The 20,195-nt window shown below is 34.7% G+C and overlaps 1 pseudogene; it reads left to right on the top strand.

Moving 5' to 3' along the window:
- LOC124235203 (mitochondrial intermediate peptidase-like) overlaps nt 1–20,195 on the top strand; it is a 104,288-nt pseudogene that overhangs the window by 11,366 nt on the left and 72,727 nt on the right.

Genomic DNA, 20,195 nt, shown 5'->3' with positions numbered 1-20,195 from the left:
AAGCTAACTGCCATAAAAAAAAAAACCCACAAAATTAAAAGAATTAGTTACAATAGAAGTTTGCATAAAGTCCCAACAGTGGTGAGAGAAGGGCAAGGCTCTGCCCCACGCAATCATCTGGGAACGCATTGTATATGTTAGTGTTCAAAGAAAAGAGCCCAGATAAGGGAGGAGAGAGAGCATGGAGAGTTGCATGAAAAGCTTTCCATGTGGGATAACTCCCCAGCCAATTCCGCTGTGTGTCTTTTGCACGGCCACAGTGAACTGCGAGGATGCTGGGAAATGTGCTCTAGCTTTGTGCGCAGAGGGAAAAGAAAATGGGTTTTTGTGAACACATTGCAACCTCTCTTTCAAATTTTATAACATTATGCTTTCTTAAAGTTCCTCCTCAGTTAATGGTCACTCCTTCAGAGTGTCATTTGATGGCTCTTTCTTTTGACAAGTAACTCTAAACACTGGTTGTCTAGGGGATGGTCTGGACCCTTTGGTCTTCCCTATAGCTTTTAAGGATGGTTTTGAAAGTTTTCCTCTGAATCACATATCGTGTCTTTCTTTTTCTTTCTCTCTTTCTTTTTTCTCTTTCTTTCCTTCCCTTCTTGCCTTCCTTCCTTTCTTTCTTCTCTATTCTTTTTAAATCTCTGTCTTACATGTAGAAGACTTGCTCAAATATTTAATAATCATTGCTTGTCTGTTCATGCTTAAGGATAAGTTATTAAAAGCCAACTGGATGCCCTATATGCATGGGTCGTCAACTGGGAGCTTCTCTGTAAGGTAATCTGTCAGAGAATAAATATATGTACATGTAAATTTGTGAGTCTCTGTGTGCACACTGTGTATTTATACATGTGCATTTGCAATGTGTGTATACGTATGCATTTGGGCTGCCATCATACTGGGAAAGAAATAGGGCAAATGGGGTGGGAATAGAAGTCTCATCGTAGCAAACAAACTTTTTCTAAATCTCCCTTTTCAAGTACAGCATCTTTCTGCCTACTATATCTGAGGGGGAAATTACTCTGGCCATTTTTAGCTAAAAGGATTTAACGCAGCGAATTGTTTGCTTAGAAAAATACATTGGGAAGGCTAGAGAAGTAGTTCCAGGTAGGTTTTCCAGGAATTTATGCCCAGAAAAATACTCTAGAACTGGCCTGTAAAAGGACCCACAATATCTGTCAATCTTAAGAGGGTCAGGAATCAAGAAATTATCACTAGCTCTGTTGGTGCTAGGAATAAACTGTCTTACCAGCACTTCCATGATCAAGAAAACAGAGCCAAAAATATTTAGCTCAAAGAATATATGCTTTGTCAAGAATTAAGAATCAAGAAGCCACCCCACTGTTAACTTTAGAGCCAACCACACCTGCTAACCAAACACAGCAAAATTGAATGATCTTCCCCTTACCTCTTGACACTCACACAACTGGTGACTGGCCACAGAACCTTTGTAAGAGTCTGGGAGAATCCCTACACCTCCTTGCCTCTGTTTGCCATCAGAGTTGAAGAAGTAGGGAAGATGGGCCTTGGTATTGAACCTCAGCTACAAGGAAGTCTAGCAGAGGGAGTTTCTAGTTTTTCAGTTTCTGCAGTGCAAGGTGGCATGGGTACTAAGAAAACCACTGTTTAACTCTCCCTCATCTGGATAGTTTCCTGTTTAAATTTTTCTAGAGCAGGATGGGGGGGGGGAATCTGGGGTTCTAATTGTTCTCCTGTATAAGTATGCCGCCAAATTTTCTGTTTACAATCCCCTGCCTCACCTGCACATTTTGCAGTAAATGGTTCCCCTGATATTTCAGCCATCCTAGAGTTTTCTAGAGGAGTAAATTGTTCTTATTGGCCTCTCCCTCCTGGCACTGGTATTCAGTTTCTACTTGATCTGCTTTCTGTCTTCCAAAAGTTCTTGACCACACTGCACTTGCTTATTGCCATTTTCCCTTTCGATAGATTTGTCCTAGTAGGGAGAGACAGTTTTAATTACATTACCCTTATTTAGTGGCATTTTGGAAGAAAACAGAGATAAATGTGTTTAATAAACCAAGTTTAAGGTAAAATCTACTCACATTGTTTTCTACCCTTAGTTTTTCCAAGGTGATCTATTCCACTAGGTCATTGGTTGTAAATCCCAAATACATGCCAATAACTCCTAAATTTATATTTCCACCCTTGATTTCTCTACAGAATTCCAGATTCATATATCCCACTGCTTATTTGGCATGCCCTCTTGAATATTTAATAGACGGCATGGATATAACGGAGATAAAATAGAATTCTTGATTGTGTTCTCTTCTCACCTCTTTTTCTCCCTAGCATCTGAAAGACATACAAACAGACAATTAGGGGGTTTCCACCTTTTTTGATTAAAAGAAAACTCACTTGTAATTATACTATGAATCTTCCTATCTCCCAATGGGAGCAATATTCACTGTCTTTCAGCTTCAATCATCCATTTTAGTGTTTCAAGATTCCTTGTATCTATTCTCTTTAAAACACAAACACACACATATACATACACCCTGGAAATTTTGCTTTTGCTTTTATTTTGCAGGAGAAAAGAAGTCTTTCACATTTATCAGTTAAGTAACAATCTTGTGGATAATTCAGGATGTTTACAAGTTATTATTATATTTTTTATTTAAAATCTGATTTTAAAGCAAGTTTGTTTGTTTTTGTATCTTGTGTTCCATGTGGCAGAATGATCTCTAGATACATAATGAGTATGTGTGCTTTGTGGTTCTAATTTATTCTGCTTTTGATTTCCGTTACAATGAGATTTGGGGTTACAAACTTCAAGTAAACATTGTATAATTTTTTTTGTTGTTACATAAGACCATACCATCAATAAACAGCATTCACATTTAAAAACTGTCCTTGGAGTCAGTAAAACAAAAAGTCCCCAAAATATATATTTTGGAGGTTAGGTACACATTTTGTAATTGAGTTCTAAATTTAATAATGCAAATATAATGCATTGAATAGATTAAGGAATCATAACATAAAGTCATATTTTGGAAAGAATATTTTAACTAAATGTTAAAATTACCTAGATGTTAAGGATGCTATATAAATAAGTCTGGTTAGAATTTCTTCATGATATTAAAAAGTAAAATAAAAAGTGCTAAAGATAGAGGAAGAAAATCAACTCGAGTGAACAGTCAAAATTCTAACGTGTTTAGGACGGATATCTCTGATTAAAATGATATGTGCCTAGCAGCACCACACGTAGTCTCTCTAAAATTCTAGTTAAAATTCTTGTGAAGACATGGAGCAGGAAAGACAAAAATTCCAAAGTATAGAAAGTAAAGACTGGCAGAACACCTACTGCTAGATTCTTGGAATATTTGACAGTAATTACAAGGCAGACAGATCTGGATTTGAGAATAATCTGCCATGACTTGAGCACGTGATGTACTTTCCGTCATGAAACGGAGCCTCCCTGAACAGGCAGGAGGCTGCTGAGGGCCTCCTGCACCACGTACCATCAGGCTTCAGCACACAGCGTGAGCACTGACTTGCGCTGCTCACTTGCGGAAATAGTTTTAAGGCCAGGCAAGGAATAAGAGGCCCGTAAAGTAACTAAGTGGAGAGTCAGGTAAACTGGTAGTGTAGTCTGAGTGTAGTCTTTTAAGAAAAGGCAGGCCTGTGCCCTCAGGAAAAACCCTGACTACAATGCATGCTAGGAAAATATAGTTTTTCATTTGCTATATCTATCCAGAGGATTGGGAAGTTATGCAGCAGGAAATGAGGCTCAGTGGAGAGATGAAAGTGTCAGAAGTTCCATTACAGCAGGATTTTTGTTTGTTTTCGTCATTGCTTCAACCCAGTGCCTAGAATAGTACCTGGTGTATAATGGTTATTGAATATATGGATATAGAGAATTGACGGGAACTGTAGTCTTCAGCTTCATTCCACTAAAAATCTTAGGGTAAATCCAGAGAATATCGGATGAACCATATAATCATTATCATCAATATTATAAGCATCAAAATTTAGTATAATTATACCTAATATTTATAGAGTCCTGTACTTAGTGCCAAACGTTCTGGTAACATTTATTTATTTTATGTTATTCATATGACAGTCCCAGGATATAGGCAATAGTATTATCCTCATTTGAAACAAACCTGCCAGAGGTTATAAAAGTAGTCGATCTAGGATTTGAACTCAGACATTGACCCCATAACCCCACCTCTCAACTGAACTAAAAACAAAGAATTCCTCAGGTGTCAGACACTGTTCTTTGAATATTTTTTCTCCTTGCTTATAGTGTAATAGCTTTTCTTTTGGCATATGACTGTCAGAAATAAAGACACCATTTTACTGGCTCTGTTAAAAGCAGATGTAGTCACACGAATATGTTCTATCTGATGTAATGTGGTGGAAGTGATATGCATCATGCTAGAAAACTTAAGGGATGAAATTGCAGAGAATATTCTTTGCTCCTTCCTTCTTCTCAGTGGCCGCTTTGTAGCTGAAGCCTTGTGTTTTGGAAACTTGTGATGTAGCTTCTTTGAAAAAAAAAAAGAAAGAAAAAGGGGGGATGAGAAGAGCTCAGGAGCCAGTCTGTATAGATCAACTTTTAGGCTTAAAAATTACATCTAGACAAAAATACTTGGCTATGATTTCCTGTTCATGAAACCAAGCAAATAAGTCAAAAGGCTTCCAAAAAAGACTTGAAGAGAGCAAAAGTCGCAAGCCTGGTCTACAAAAATTTGTGAAGACTCATCCTTTAAAACCAACCTTTGGGGCTCCCAAATCTGTCCCCTCCAGAAATAGGTCACAGAAACTCTGGACACTCTAAGAAGGGCATTCTCAGACAGGGTTATGGAGGATAATGGACCAGTAACAACCTCCCAAGGACAGAGACAGGGACTACAGATGCAAAAAAAGATTTTTTCCCAGAAATTAAAATCAGGAGCTACCAGCTAGAAAGCTTAAGAACTTACTCTATTACCAGCAAAGGAAATCATTCTCGGAGGTGTTACCAAGGAAGGCTAGATAATTGCTATTGACCAGAAGCCTGCGACTTCATAATTTAGACATTTTTATTATTATTACCCTGATGGCTTCCCACCGTTTATAAATAATCAGGCCATTAAAAGCCATATCTTGTCTTAATGGAAAGAAACGAACATCCCTAGATATCCTGGACTTGGAGTTTGTGCAGTAACTGGATGCAACTTTGGAATTGTCTCAGTGTAGGTGAAAATGGGTATGTTCCATGTACAATGAAGGGTGTTCATGGATATATTTTGTCAGAGACTGATGGTTGTTGGCTAGTTTCTACTTATCCTTTTTCTTCACTAATAGGGTCTTTATATGTGAACTGGCACATGACTGCCTAGTATGAAGCTGGTATTTTCCAACTTACCTTGAAGCTAAATGTTGCAGTGTGACAACTTTCTTCTGGTCAATGGGACATAGTGGAGAGGAAGTGTGTATAACTTCTGGCAAGTCTTTTAAACAAAGACAGAGTCCCAATGTTATCTCTTTCTCTTGGGTTGAATGCCAATGTGATAGTCAGGGTTAGCACAACCATCTTGGACAATGACATAGAAATCTGGTTTGGAGAATCCAAGGTCCCTGCTGATTTTGAGGCCACCATACCCATCTTAAATGCCTATGTTACATGAAAGAGATAAACTTCTGTCTTTTTTAAGCTATTAAAACCAATGTTATATGGTTTTTTTTTTTCTTATTTCTATCCAGGCTTTAACCTTACCAATTCATGGTTGAACGTTAATTTAATGAAAGAGACTGAGATCCTGATAAACTCTGGAAAATTTTGAAGTAAATAATTAGGAAAAATATAAAAAGAGAACTATATGAATAATTTTGATGCAAATAATTAAATTGTATTCCTATTTTTAAAGTACTATGGACTAAATGATCACAGAAACTTCTTTTTTGAGTGCACACCTAGAAATGCTGGCTGAAGTATGAAAATATATCTTCCTAAATACATGACTGAGCTGATATGGAAGAAAGGAAGTTCTTCAGAAGTGACAAACTTTAACTCCATTGGGGCAAGCGAGTCTTGGATCTATTGCTTTCCTGTGGCATATTTGCTCCATTCCTGTTGACACAGAACCTAGATATCAATGGACTAAAGAATCAGAGAACAGGAGGTCAAATGGGAGATCCATTCAATAATACTGGATCCACTGAGAGTCCACATTTCCAGTGGGCTGACTATACGGAAAATAAAAAGAGAAGTAGTCCACAAAGGTGACAGTGGTATCTACAATTATCTTGGTCTTGGTTCTGAATAGAGTGGGAAAAAAATTTCACTTGAAAACTTCTAAACTAAACCTACTCTTATTTAGATTTAGGGCAATTCATATTACCTATGCGCCCAGAAAAACTCTAAGCTAAAATGTATATTTTAATTGTTCCCATGTTGTAAGTGCTTTTAGGAAATCAGCAAAAGAAAATGAAAGTCTTCTTTGGCAGATATATTTTATATACAGATCTCAAAAAGTTTCTAAATAAAGTTTCAAGAAACAAATTCAAAATCAAAAGACTTTAAATATATGAGGGAAAAAATAATCATCAACAAAACCAATAAAATGTACAACTGAAGATAAGGAAATTTATATAGAATAAATATAATGGTGATTTTTTGTTGCTAAACTACAAAAATTCAAAATTATGATGAAAAAGTAATAATCAATCAATGTGACCAGGTGTATTTCATTAAAAAACAAATAGAACCTTAAGAAGTTAAAAATGTACTTGATTCTTTTAAAAAATCACTTAGTAGATGGGATAAGCTGAAGATAAGGCACATTTAGGGAGAGAGTAAATTGGATGACACATCTGGAAAAAAGAAAACCCAAGATAAGGAACACAAAAATAGGAGCTAGGAAATGTGAAGGAGAGGAAAATTGAAACCAAGAAATGTTTTGATATGAAATACAAAAGATTTATATAACTATAAAAGACATACAAAAGCCACAAGAAGTGGATAGAAAGAATGGAAGTGATGGAATTTTTCAAAATACGTAAGAGCTAATACTGTTCAGTATTGAGGAAAGACACAGGCCCTTAGTTTCAGGAGGCACAATGATTCCCAAATAGGAATAACAAACACAAACTTATACCCAGAGACATAATAAACTCCAACGATACTCAAATAGATGAGAAGATTTTAAAAGTCACCAAAAAGGAGGTCTGGATTGCCCACAAAGGAAGGGCAATTAATGTGATAGGTTTTTGCTTCTTGGCAATAACAATGGCAGCCAGAAGACAGTGAAATGAGAACTTTGAATTAGGAGAGAAAATTGCCTTCAATGCAGAATGTGATGCTTTCTTTCAGAAATAAATAAAGATTTTCATGAAAGAGTTTCTTACTAAAGGATCCTCTCCAAAGGGACTTTTAAAGATTCTGCTAAAAAAAAGAGAGTAAATATTATACAAGAAGGAAACTGTGAAATGAAAGAATGGCACACAAACGAAATGTTACACAGTGAGTAAATCTAAAAAAAATATGTAATGGTTTCAGTTTTCTCTGGAACAATTTCTGAAAATCAGTAGATCCACATTAAGGAAGTTGAAAGAAAAATATTAAAATTCAGGAGTTTTAATCACTTTTTTAAAGTATAAAAGCTATAGAAAGTTCTTCTAATATATAACAGTTTTAACTCTACCAGAAAAAGAAGGAGAAAATGAAGATTTAACATGTTTGGGTAAGAATGAGAAAGCCAAGATATAAAAAGGTATTCTATGCGTACTAAAATCATTTAAAATAGAGATAAGGTAAAATAACTATTATGAAATTTACTGTAAAGAGAAGTCAAATGTAAAATTTTTCTCCATAGAAGTTTCATTTGATGTAAAATCATATGGAATAGTAAACTATGAATAAAACATTTAGAAAAGAAGTAACAGGTGGGATGAAAGTAACATGGACTAAGAAAAGACTTGATGTGTATCTAATTAGCTGGAGTATAAAACATGTTTTACATTTGCCTGTAAAATACAAAAAGCTTCAGATAATAAATACCTCTGAAAATCAGAAGTATAATTATTAGTGGAAGCAAAAAACCCTGTAAAAACACTCTAGAAACAGGAGAAGATGAGATCCAAGAATTAGAATGGATATCACAGAAAATTACAAAGAGATAGAAGCAAAATAACAACAACAATAAAAACAGAATGCAATAAATAAAGTCAAATACACTAACGTATCACTTGCAAGTGCTGTCTACTACAAAAATAAGAATTCGTTATTATCGCTGCTCTTCAATTCCTCCATCTCATGATGATTTGCTAAGTTAAAGATTTTTTTTACAAAATCAAGCAAAATTGCTAAGTACATTAAAAGAGAAAACTATTAAAATATTCCTCTTTTATCTATCAATTATAGAATCTGAATAATTACTAATATTCTTATATTTATAATACATATATAATTGACGAGCCTAAACATACATCTATGTTTATGTTGATGTCATTCTTCCTTATATATGCATGCATTTGTTCCGAATATTAAGGAATAATTTTAAAAGTGATTTCCATAGAGAAATAACAATTGATTCCAACAATAAAAATTAAGCAGGCCACCTTATGTTACCGTAACATTAAATCTACCAATGTTACAAAAGTAAGGCAAAAAGATCTGAAGAAAATTATAAAATATATAGGAATATTAAAATAAGGATTATTCAAAATCTATAGAGAGAGAATTACCAAACTTTCTGAACTATATAATAATTTAATAAATGGAAAGCTAACTCCCCTTGGATTTGATGAAATTTTGACCAAACTAGCAAGGTTTTCCTTTTCTTTACAAAATAGTTCTCACATCTATTTGGAGAAATAAATAAGATAGAATAACCACGAAAATTTTTCTAATGTAAAATTGCTCTCGTAGGTATTGTCATATCAGTAGAAAGAGTAAAACAAATAGGTGCCAAATAAATTTGTGAAAACAGATTTTCAAGATGTACGCTTCTAATCTGTAATAAAGGGGAATCTCAAATCAATATGCTAGATTGTATTATTGCTTTTATGATATTGGAAAATATACTAAATAATTTAATAGATCAATTCCTCTTATATTGTTTACTCAAATAAATATTGCATGGACTAAATATTTAAATGTAAGGAGAGAAACCATAAGCATTCTGGAGAGAACTATAAGTAAGATGGGGCAGGCCTTTGAAGCATGAACTCAAAGGCAGAAAATATAAAAAAATATATAGATTAAACTCCACTAAAGTGAAAAACTTCAAAGTTGGCAGGATTTTGCCACATGCAAATTCAAACACATGTTAAAAACTAATAAAAAACTTTAAAAATCTGTGGAACAAAAATATATTGATAGATTTCTTGAATATATAAAGAGCTCTTACACATAGTAATAAAGGAAACCACAAGTAAAAAATCAAGAAGTAAATGATTCATAATTATATGGAGATGTTGCAGTTCAAAAGTAATCTAAAAATTTAAATGTTTTAGCAGAAATAAAAAATATTGATAATTATCTATATTGATGAGAGAATAAATAAAATTGTCTCAACTAAATATATATGTATAAATATATACAAATATCTATATATTGTCGAAGGAATGATAATGGTATATATTTGAGCAATTTGATAATAAAAGTCAAAACACTTGGGCAGCACATGTTATTGGACATTTGATTGCCACTTTTACTTTTCATAATGAATGCATTAAAAAGAATGATAAGAGATTTCATGAATCTTACCTCTCATAGTCTCTGTACCTAGCCACAGTTTTATTGTTCATAACATGAGAATAGCAATAATATTTTCCTTTTATGTATTGTATTTATTGACATGGAAAGAAATTAACCTGTTAGAAAATCAGAAAAAATACCTAATTGTATATATCCAGGTTCCTGTTCACGTACATTAACAAATATAGGAAATGAGCGGAATATAAATGAAAGTTATCCTTAAAGTGATTGGGTTACATGATTTTTTTACTATAACAAACTAAAGCAGAAATTGTATTTCCCTACCCTTAAGTATAATCAAGTGATAGTGCATTTTACTGACTGACTTCATAACACTTTCCCTATTTTATCATGAGTTCTCCTTATTGAGAGATTACTGCCAGTCCCTTGTATGGATCTGACTTCTAAGTGAAGTCAAGTGTGCTGACATCCTTACTTCTCTATTTGCAGCCTCTTCTGACCTGTGTTTTATGCTACTGGAGCACCAATGTTCCCCAAAGCTTATTGGCCTTAAGTGTGATGCAAACCCCAGTCTGTCATCTTCCATGAGAGGGTGTGACTTTCTCTATTAATTTATTCTCCCTTTTCTGGCTTCTTACCATGTTTCCACATTTCCCTGAACTCTTAATTATTCTCTATTCTGACACTAATGGCTTTAGCGCTAGCCTCCTTTTTCAGCTAGTCCATTAGCAAACCAAACAAGGGCCTCACATTAAAGGATTTAGATGTCTTTCACCAGCTGAGCTATCAGGGGATAACGGTATTCAGATAAATAAAAGAATTTTGGTGACCATAGCTTCATTTTTTTTTTTAGCTGCACCATTTAGAATACCATGTCTCTTTGGTGAAAAATAACATGTTACATGTTCAGAGAAGTTGTAATATATGTCTAACATTGTAGGTTGCAATTCTATCTACATTAGATGCCAAAGAAGAAAGACAAGGGCATAAATGAAGAGTCAATAGCGTATCTACAGCAGCTGTTACTTGTCATTTATTAAATTTGCTTTAAGGAATAAAGCAGGGAGCTATACAACTTAAGTGAAACTCCTACATTGCTTTCAATGCAGCATGGAGCTAATTAAGGTTTTCATTGTACATATATATATATCTCTCTTAACATTTGACTTTCAACTGTGTAAACACGTTTGTCAATTGCCACCTAATAATACTCAGAATACTAACATTTAACAAAACTTTTTTGTAGTTGGATGGTGACATATTTCCTCAAGTATTTTTATGCAGATAGTGGCCTGATACATCTTTCTACAGTAATAAATTGATCAGCAGAATTAGATACAGTAATTTTTTCAAGAATTTGTGAGGTTTAAATTGACAAATAGAAATGGCAAGCAATGGGATCTTAGAGTATATGAAGAAGCCACTTGGCGTAAACCTAATTTGGCCTGACTTTGTTTTTCCAAAAGGGCCTGACATGGCCATTGAGCGTGCATTGTATTTCTGCTTTAAGCATTTCTTCTGTCCCAAAGGCAAGAAAAAATGCCCTTAAGATAAAGGTGCAACTTCCCCCACATTGACATTTCCTTAAGGATAAGCATCTCTCCCTAGACTAGGAAGTGATTGCTGTGCTCACGTGTGACCACCCAGCTCAAGACAACAGACTTGCCACCCTGCTGTGTCCACTGAGACATCAGACCTTCTACCTGCTGTGTCCATCAATTGCTGTGCCAACAGAGCAGTCTCGTGACTGTTGTAAAAGGGACATTTCAACCATATGTGAAACATGCTCTTTGAGGGTATATAGCCACTCTGTACACCCCACACCTTTGGTGCCCTTCCTCCCTTGGGGAAAGAAGGCCCCAGAGTATATAGTACTCACATTTGGCTCAGAATAAACTCACCCAAAATTTTCATTTATAGATTGGTTATGGATTATTTTCATTGACAAAATAATAGTTGGGATTGTTTTTATACCAATATGTGAAGAAATTATAAATACAAAATGTCATTGCTTGAAAATTGGAATGGCAAGATAGGATCTAGGATTTTTTCAACAAGAGAAGAAAAATGCAATAATGAAATCAGAAACAAAAGGAACTCAATTTTTTAACCGAGTTGGGCAGTCTTTTCAATTTCCCACTAGTAAAATCAAAGAGTTGCGACAAGAACCATTAGCAGAATGCTTGCTGAGATTTTTCTTTTCTAATGAACTCTTGATTCACATTGCCTCAAAGGGTGTGAAGAAAACAAGTTGGCTTAAGGACCATTTCCAGCTTGCTGCTCCTAATTCTTTATAGATGTCTGCTTACACTACTGGGTTTGAGCCTCAGAGGGTGAGGCCAGATCTACTTCTAAAAGAAAATGTTACCAGCCATCTCACACTTCTGAGCAACACCATAACACATAGACCCCTGACACTGTTTTTTCAGTGCAGCCATTCAGTGTGCAAGGTAATGTCCTGAAAAGAGCCCCAAAGTTCTTAATTAGCTAACTGTAGTACAGATCTGACAAGAGGCAACCATCAAATTTAAACTCCTAGGCCATTGCTTATTAGGTCTTTATGTTTTTTATTTAATTTTAGTGGAAATATTTTTTGAAGACACAAGGAATTTTAGAAAAAATATGTTTTTGGAATAATTTAATTTTGAAGACAAAATTGTATTTGTCCGTTGAATTTCATGTTGAGTTGATTTAATTCAGAAGCAATTTAAGAAGTATCCAACTGTTTTAATTTAAATTTTTTTCTAAATAGTTTACTTACCTTAAAACTCTTAGTTATAAACTTAAATTTTCTTTTACTAACGGAGATTTAGAATATAATTGATATTTAAAAATTTAAATTTGCCTTTTACCTTCAACTAGCGCCTGTCTACATTAAATGAATAGTTAAAAGATCTTCAAATTAAGGCAATAGTAGACATTCTAATACAATTGACAACAATAATTTCTAACTACTTATATTTGCTTTCAACTAAATATTATCTGTGCACACAATAGCCTACACACAATACAAAAGGCTTTTCCTATTTTCAATATATTTGAACAATCTCTAGTTAGTTGGTTCTCAAAACTAAGAAAAGAGACAAATGTATATTTTAGGTTCAATATTGTACATCATATTGTAATTCAGAAAATGTATCATTGGCTTCTTTGCACCACCTACATCCAAAGATAAAACGCATAGAAAAGACTCTACTTTAAAAGATTATATGTTATTTACACTCATTATCTGCAAGAAAAAGATCATTTCTTTCTTCTTGTCAGTATTGTCTGAATTTTCTATAATCAGTGTACATATAAAATAGCATACGTATCTGGGGTTTTTTTAATTTGCAGTTTCCTTTGCTTGTTTCTTATTTTTACTCTCAGCCAATTATGCGTGGTCGGCTTGTTTAGATAGATTTTCATAGTTTTTACTTTAAATTTTGCACAGTATTACTCAATGATTTCATGACTCTGCAGCAATACATCAAGAGCACAATTGCACCCTTTCAAAAGCACTCTCACTACTTTGGAATAATACAAATGACAAGAACATCAATATAACGATATCAAGCAATTATTGTGAAAAAATCCCCAAAGTCTTTAATTATCTAAACATGAACTGTGCTTTATGAGAGCTTATTTTCTGTGAGCTTACTGTATTCCAGGAACTGTGCTAGGAACTTGAACTTTAGTAAATCTTTTCATCCTCGTAGCAATGCTGTGAGGAAGATACTATTACTGTCAAGCTTCAATCTTTTCTGCTCTGGTTGCTGGAGGATCGCTCCGCTGAGCAACCCTTGACAAGATCAGGACAGACCAGCGAGTAGATAGATAAGCTAAGCATTTTATGTCCTCATCTAGCTGGGTCAATCAATGCCCGCTGCTTTCATCCCTCTCTTGGCTCTTGTCTTTCCTCTCTTCTTTTCCCCTTCTCTTCATCTTTCTTGCAATGAGGTGAGGCTGAGCCATTATGCCCTTCAGAAATAGAAAAGTAGCAAAATTATACTAAAGTCACCTTCACTTCTCCAGTGTGTCACCTATCTACCTTTTTTCTCTTTTCTCTCCGAAGTAGGTTTTCTTCTTTTCATTTAGGGTTAGGGAATTTGAGTTTTGTTTCTCATTGTAGAATGGAGACTTGCTGTCTTATGTCTTGACTTAGCATTTTTGCCTTTGTTGTTTGTGATGAGTTAGGTTTGAGGCCAGATTGCACCATTGGCTGTGGATTATTTATTCATGTGAATATTGTTTCAATTTACATTTATGAACATCTCACATTTTCTGAGCACAGTGCTGGTCTCTGTTCACCGGAGATGCAGCGGTGCAAAACTCAAAAAAGTTGTTTCCCCCACAGGCCTTATAGATTTTGTTCAAATCATCTTATGAACTGAGATAAATTGTGAGAAAGAAAGGAACATCTAACAAAGCAAATTAACCCAGACTGGTGGACTTACGGGACTCTGGGAGAACGACTCTGAAGAAGTTGTTTTTGAGCCAAGATCTGGTGAAGGGAAAAAGAAGAGCTTTCCAGGCAGAGGGAAAAAACATTTGCATTTTCTAAACCTGCAACCTCTCTTTTAAAGCATGTTTATCAAACCTTCCTGACCTCCCAGGTTGCAAGTTACTGCTTTAAAGCTGGCGTGCATATGTGTGAAGCATACTGTCAACTCTCATCAGACTCCTTTCTCAAACTACAGCTTTAAAATTCTAACTACTCAGCTGTGTAGGTTAAACCCAAACACACACACATACATGCACACACATACATAAAATAAGGGAGATGCTCCTAAGGAAGAAGTAAAGGGTTAACTGAATTATCAGGTTATGATCCAAAACAAGTTATTACTTCCTAACTGTGCTCTGAATTTCATTGTTTTAAATTAAGAAGTGTGATTATTTAAGGGAGAGATGCTGAATTATTTTATTGAGAATATGAAGTCCCCCCTTGAAAGAAACAGATATGACAAATTTCTTAATATCTATCCATTGTTAAATTTCAAGGTATAGTCATCATTTATCACTTATGCTTGATCTTTGTGTCTTTGCTGATTTAATTAATCATGGATTTCAACTTCTCTTACATGTTCTCTCTCTTATATTCTATACTTTTAAGTCCGAAACATTAAAATTACCATCAGTTTTTGTCATGACAAAATCATTTTGGGAAAATAGATTCACGAACATATTATCAAAGAGAGGTTATATTTTCCACTGCCTTATCTATATTTCCTACTTTGGAAATGCGAAAAGGGAATGAGAAATGGATTTAGTCTTCCCCCATCTCCCCAGCCATCACAAGCTCTCAGTAAAACAAACCCTTGTCAATATGGGCGGCTGAGGAGATGAGCAGACTGATCTATAAAAGTGCTTCTGGTAATGAGTGGGCAAACCAGTTCTAAACTGGGACTGGAGCCAACACACATATCTCTTTTTTTGCTCTTTAAATGTTTGACAAGCAAAGTACTGTAATGTCATGAGAGAGATGGTTCTTGTTGTATTTCCAAATTGGCTGACTTGAGGAAGCATTGCCAGAAGATTTTTTACTCTATCATGATCCCACATAAATTCAATACCTGACTATCCAACTTGTCTCTGTATGCTTTTCTATTTGTAGTCACTGCCTTTTGTTTTTATGATGACCAAAACATCCCTGTCAGATTTGGTAATTTTGGAAAAAACTCTTTTAAGGTAGCCATCAAAACAGTTTTTATATTACCCTTGGCATCGATAACAACATTTCATCTTAAAACTTCGCATGCCCTTTAATAGAATTCATAAGAGTTTAAATAAATGAGCTATGTATAAAGATGCAAAAAAAGAAAATATTATATTTCTTTAAAATAAAATGAGTTTTGAAATAATGAAAAATAGGTGAGTTGTGAAGAGAAGCAGAGAAATTTGGTGTTAAGAATATAGTCATTGACAATGGGCAGATTTGGGTTCAAATATTTTCTCTGCCACTTATGAGCTGTAAGATTTAGAAGCAATTTTTATACTCCTCATGTTCAAACTGAGAATAATAATTTCAACTTCTAAATGTTCTATAACAGAGAAGATTAAATGAGCTTACATATGAAAATAACATGTTGTCATATGTGGTATTTGCTTAGATCATACTTTTTTTCTCCTGCTGCTGTCGTTATTATTTTTATGCCACCAACCTCATGAAGCCATATCATATTTAAGGTGTGGGTGTTAGCTCCAGTTTCTGGATAGTGACTAGCCTGTGACTTCAAACATCTTTCTGTCAAGTTGCATTTCAGATTATATGAAGGTTAATAAATTAAAAGGCATGAAGCAATAGAGGAGATAACCACAGAACAAAGAACAGATAAAAACCACAATAGATAGAATTAAAATAATACGGTGAGTAGTCTTAGCCAAATTTTTATTGAACAGAGTCTGCCCTTAAGAGAAGCAAATATATTACATTCATCCTGTGGTTCCTGGGCCAAGAAAGGAAATACAACTTGTATTGTTTTAACTAACATATGCTCAATATAAATTTTACCACTATGGAGAAAAATATTCTAAACTAGTATTTAAATGAATTCTGAGTTCGTTTTGACAAGTTTGACTAATAGGAAAGTAGAAATTAAACTCTTGATTAAATTGGAAAAATGAACCCTCTTCATTTCATACCTATCAGAATCTGGTAAATGATAAGGAATAAAATATTTATTTCAGGGTTGAGACCTCACACAATTATGGAAGAAGTTGAGGGAATCAAGCCTGAATAGGAGTGGTTGGTGGATCAGAGAAATTTCACCAAGCAGAGATGAGAGAGAGCTGGTCTATGAAGGGCTGTGGACTCGGCTTTTGCTGACAGGTAGCCCTGTCAATTCAGCAGGGGAGGCAACTTCCAGGCAGCATAAAGGAAGAAGTCAAGAACAAACTGGGACTAGTCGTGGGGGACTAGGCTCTCTGAGCTCTACTGTTATGTGTGTGATATTAAGTAAGCTCTTTGGCTGCAGTTTCCCAATCTATAAAATAGAGATACAGGATCCTTTGAATCTTCAGAATGTTGTCGTTTGATTTTCATTGTAATTCACCACAGACTGTCCTATAGCTGACCCATGTAATCACTGCTCCTTGGTCACAATCTTCCCGTTTTCCTCTTCATCCCTCTGCCTAAAATGAGCTCTCTATCCTCACCATCTTACAAATTTCAGCTCAAATTTTTTTTTATACCTAACCAAGTTGTAAATTCTCATGGGAAGAAACATACTTTTATTATGTTTATGTCTGACTTTCTTGCATATTATGGAGTCAGGCAGAATGTTCTCTTAATAGAGGTTTATGAAAGGATGAATGAAACTAACCAAAGCCTTGGAGAGAACCTTTGGCTTATACTTCCATTAGCAAATACTAATTTACTTCATTAGGAAAACTCAACAACCAGAACAGTAACACATAGCTGCTTTCTGCTTTAGTTTGTGCGTGCTTACTGCTTTGCAAATATTTCAAAATCTTTTGCCGGGGTCTCAGTGTTATAAGGATCGTTGAGTTCTTCCAATAGCATTATTAAATTTTTGAGTTTTTGTACTGTCTTCTAATTTTACTTTAAATTTCCAATGACCCCATGTTGATACAGAATGAATGTTGGTTGACACACTTTAGTCTTTCTCTTTTTACTTACTTCAAATAGTAATTGTATGCAACTAAAAGGTTGATCTTCTAGGAGGGTATTATCCCATTTTTAACAATTACCTGCACTTTCTCCATTTTACTAGTGTTCCTTGGTACTTAATGTTGTTATCTTAACACAGTTATTTCATAAAAATAGGTATATAGAAAAAGCTTTTTGCAGATTTCACTCAACTTAGTCATAGTTAAACTCAGTATTTAGGAAGACTATTTAGAATTTCTTTCAATTAGAAAAACAATCAAATTAAAAATATTATATTATTTTAAATAATCCTTAAATTTGAGTGGTTAATAGTATTATTCCCTTGGTTATAAAAATCCTTTGAGGGGCTGGCTCCATGGCCGAGTGGTTAAGTTCGCACGCTCTGCTGTGGCGGCCCAGGGTTCGGATCCTGGGTGTGGACATGGCACCACTTGTCAGGCCACGTTGAGGCTGCATCCCACATCCCACAACTAGAAGGACCTGAAACTAAGATATACAACTGTGTACAGGGGGGGTTTAAGGAGATAAAGCAGAAAAAAAAAAAAAACAAAGATTGGCAACAGTTGTTAGCCCAGGTGCCAATCTTAAAAAAAAAAAAAAAATCCTTTGAATACCAATTTATCTCTTTTGTTTACTTATGTAACATATTCAGGTTTTCAATATGTTCTTTAGACTAATCTAAATTGGAAGAAAGTTAAAAATATATTATAAACCTGATGAAGCCAAGAAAGTCTTAATGTGTGCTGATTTTGCACAATTCACTTTTATACTACCTATTTCGGTAGCTATATCTCTTATAAATTAACATTTCAGAAATTATTCCTTGATTTTATTTTGTTTGTTTCTTGTACAAATCTAAAGATAAGTGCTACCTTGTCCTTATCAGTAGTAATCTGACAATATAAAAAAGGAAATATTTGCAACTATGGTGTAAATTACTTAAAGATTCTTCTAATTTATGATCTAGCCTATAATAGATATTTAAAATAAAATTATTTTCTGTTGAATATCATAAGAAAAAGAAAAAAGCTTTGCTTAAAATGAGATTTCAAAAGATACAAAATTATGTAGTTCATACATTTTTAAAGCAACCAATCTTACAGTTGAGAAAATGTTTCTCTGAAAATAGACTAAAAAATTTCTCTAAAGCAATTATGATCAGAGTCACTGAAATAAAATATAGAATCCCAAACATGAGTGATTTTTTCCACTTTTAATTAGATTGACCTTAACAATGCTAATATGTTTCTATCATTAAACTGAGCAGAATTCAATGTGTACATCTTTAAAGTAATGGCCTCATGAATAATACGTAACAGTTCTCACCTGCATACTATGATTTAAATATCTTTATCTTTAGGGACACATTCTACTTCATTTGATTCATTTTTCCCTTTCTCAACTCTTATTCACCAAAACTCAAAAGTTTAGAGTCTCAGTGGTTATAGAAAAATGTAAGTTAAGTAGCAGAATAAACGAGGATGTCTCTCAAGATCTTTCTTGTACATTCCTGTCTCACTCTCCATTAATAATCACGCCTATTCCCATAGCTTGAGCCACAACCTAAATGTGGGGGATTCCACCTCCACAAAACCAACCTCAGACATTTGCCTGTGATTACCGATTTCTCTGCTTCTCTTTGTCCCTGAGTGTTCTGGAGCTTTAGGACTCTACGGGAACAATCAATTCTAATGCTCAAATTACAGTGCCTTTTACTCTTGTGCAATGTCTCTCCCAGTTATTTCTGGGAGTCCCTGTAGAAATGTCACATGTGCTTTGGACATGTCTACTGGTCATCAAGTGCCCTCTCTCTGCCTCCCCATCAAAGTAACTCAGCACCTCTGTGCCGGTGCCAGCTTCATTAAGAAGCTTGGCTTTCCAGGCCCAGGTACTTCTGTTCTGCCTTCAGGGTGCTCCATCCGAAAACTGTGGCTTCTGGGGTGTGTGGCAGAGCAGCAAGGAGAACGGGACTTACTATGTGCTTGTCATGCCCAAAAAAGCTCTGCTGGTTCCTAGATGCTTAGACTTCCACGGATTCAGCTCCTTTGGTTTTGATATCTTTTTGTTGACTTCAAAAATCAGTCTATCAAATCAGTCAATCAATCTTATAATTAATCTTCTCATACCTCTCCTTCTACGCAAAAATTAATTTCTTACATCTAACCAATGATAACAACAAAAGGAAACAAATGACTCAGGAAAATCTGAGCCCACAGGTTTCACAAAGAGGCAAATCCATCTCCCGTAAGGACTCAGATTTTGCATCCTATTACCTGACAGTATTAATATTATTCCAGTTTCTCAACCTTAAATTCTGAGTTCTTTGACTCCTTTTCAAATTGACTGACATATACAGTCAGCCATTTTCAATACAATGTCTCCTGATGGCCCTTTCGCTTCCTAAAGTTGCCACTCTATGTTAATCTTTTCCTGACTAATGCAATAGCTTTCTGGAGCATGTCTGTGTATGTGGGTGTGTGCATACATGCATTTAAATGTTGGATCTAGCAGTGACATTATGACAGTGGTTTAAAAATAGAAGAAGAAGGAGAAGGTAAAAAAGAAGATAATATGTTAGAGAGGAAGAAACAAAGTAAATCAACGGTCAGTCTTAGGAGGGCCGTGGAGGACTAAAGAATAGAGTCAGTCTACCATACTATTTTTTTCGTAGACTCAGGTAGGCAAAAGCAAAATAATGCCAAAATTACACATTATTTAAAGGATAATATGGCTGATGATGTAGCTTAAACTAAAAGGCAAAAGAAGCTTGTAAAATTCTCAGGTAAGAGAAAATATAGAACAGTTGACAGAAGGAGTGGATTAGTTTAATGCAATCAGGCATTGCTATTTTGTGCAGACAATTGGAAATGAGAGATTACTCTGTTGACGTGCTTGTATTTGAATAGAATTTTAATATTAAGC

The sequence above is a fragment of the Equus quagga genome, chromosome 2 (genome assembly GCF_021613505.1).
Source record: "Equus quagga isolate Etosha38 chromosome 2, UCLA_HA_Equagga_1.0, whole genome shotgun sequence".
Classification (NCBI taxonomy): Eukaryota; Metazoa; Chordata; class Mammalia; order Perissodactyla; family Equidae; genus Equus; species Equus quagga.
This window is presented reverse-complemented; position numbering and strand designations above follow the sequence as displayed.